This window comes from Apis dorsata, unplaced genomic scaffold, assembly GCF_000469605.1.
Source record: "Apis dorsata unplaced genomic scaffold, Apis dorsata 1.3 scaffold_324, whole genome shotgun sequence".
Classification (NCBI taxonomy): Eukaryota; Metazoa; Arthropoda; class Insecta; order Hymenoptera; family Apidae; genus Apis; species Apis dorsata.
The window spans coordinates 65,083-67,418 of record NW_006263592.1 but is presented as its reverse complement, the minus strand read 5'-3'; positions in this window follow the sequence as shown (position 1 = coordinate 67,418).

Below are 2,336 nucleotides of genomic sequence, written 5' to 3'. Positions count from 1 at the left end.
AAAAAAAAAAAAAAAAAAAAAAAAACCAAAAAAAGAAACAAAAAAAAAATAATGTTTTTTATAAATTAACAAGTAAGAATCTTTCCTATTCCTGTTCTATATATAGGAGTTGTGTTTCGTTAACCATAGAGAGAACTGTTATAAATTCTGAACATGAGCGGACGGGGAACACGAAAACTCATGAGAAAAGTTCTTTTAAATACGTATATAATAATATGTACGCTGTGTTTGACCCTTTTCCTTCCGAGTCATAATCGTTTTTGTATACCAATAATGTGCAACTGCTTACTCGTCTAAGTAGCGGTTGAAGTGGCCACTTTTGGCCTAAATACAAGTCTGCGGTTGTCGTGTTACAACGTCATTACACCATACCATCGAGACTGCGTAATTTAGTAACATTTTAAAAAAATATTAAACAACGATTCTCGTCGATAATTTCTTTTCTCCGTGTTTTTTTTTTTTTTTTTTTTTTAAATATTTCGTTCGTCGTATACGTGAATATCTACGCGAATTTCTCTCGACAAAATAAAATTGTAGTAATTTTAATTTTTTTTTTTTTTTTAATGGCCGTCGGCTCGAGAGAACAAGGTCAATAAAAATAAGATTCACGCGTCTACAGGAACTTTTTTCATTGTTTTCGCGTTAATCGTCGAGGCTGGTTCTCGAAACGTGTTGCAAAACACCGTTGTATTATCGTTGGTGATATATAGTACGAGAAAGATAAATATTTTTCTCACTCTACGTTCTCGTGCTAAACCAAAAAAAGAAGAAAAAAAAAAAAAGTTCAGAAATATTATCGTTATTAACTTGAAACGACTACAAAAAAACCTACGTCCCTGGCCATCGAATTAGGACCATATGCAACAATTTTCTAACAACAACAAGTGACAAATTGTCTTTGGCCGCTCAAATTGTACACGTAGGCGTAGGCCGTTTAATGTACACGAATAGAAATTTAATTTATCACTACCCTACCTCCTCTCTAACGCATCGAACCTCTCCTTACCCCATCGTTAATTATCCCAAAGATAACTTCTTCTTAGGGTGCTATAAATATACGTCGATCTTCCAATCACTTCGAAACATTTTCAAACATTTGCATCCGTCGAGTGAATCGAAAAGTAATTTCAAGCAAGTTGCGCAAACTTTAAATAAAAAAAAAAAAAGAGAAAAAAAAGAACGAGTTCTTTTTCCTTTTCTTTCTGATCGATGTTTAAGAAAAAAAAAAAAAAGTATTTCATTGCGTGTATTAAAAATTTTGTTAAATTAAAAAAAAAAAATTGTAATAAAAAGAAAAGAAAAGATAAGTATCAACGTGTTGTGTATATATATAAAACGTTCTAACGATTAATAAATTTTTTACTATCCAAAGTTCGTTCCACCTTCGATTTATTTTTATTGGAAAAATGAAAAATATAATCGAAAATATTATAAGACGGTCCTAATTCAATGAGCAGAGATTACTATAACGAGTTCCATCTCTAATCACATCTGTTACTTTCCAATTTTTACACTTCTTACAATCCCCGCGCGTTTTTGTTGTATTTCATCGATGAAATTGTGAAACTGTGTGCGTTCCTTATATCTATGCACCGACGCTATACCAAACAGTATTAAAGGGATCGGTTGTAATCGGTCGAACGTCATCGAAAATTGCCGTTTACACCCTGAAGGACTATCCCGTTAGAAACAAAGTCGAGAGCAAGAACCAAGAGAACCACGTTGAGCCTTTGATCGCTTATTTATTTATATTTTTATCGATCAACGGAAATCGAGAAACAATGGCAACTGCGATCGACGATGATTGTCGTACTTGACTTTGTCATTCTCGTTCTCTTTTTTATTTTTTTATTTTTTTAATTTTTTTTACATAGGATAGGAGGTAAAAAATACTCGAGTCAATCGTCTCGCATCGAAGAGATTTAATTTGAGAAAGCTCGGTTCATCGCCCCGTATGGCGAATGGCGATCACTCTTTGCTCGAACGGAATCGGTGTTCCGTTCGATTAAGCATTTTGTTCGTGTTCTATTGCGCCTCGTTTGGTTCGTTAGGTAGTTAGGTATCGGGTGGTTCTGTTGGATTCTCGTCGATTTCATCTCGGTCGGGTATTTATTTATTTATTAATGGATGCGTTCAGTTTAGCGACGAATCGCCAAAAAATTTTCGATGCTTGTTTTTCTTTTTTTTTTTAAACGAGAATGCGAATGGAAACGAATGTAAATGTAACGGGAGGAAGTGCTTTGTCGAATAATTTTAAGGATCTATTGTAAAATATTATGGATAAAGTGCGTTTTAATAATTCTGAAAGGAGAAAAAAAAAATGTAAGATATGCGAG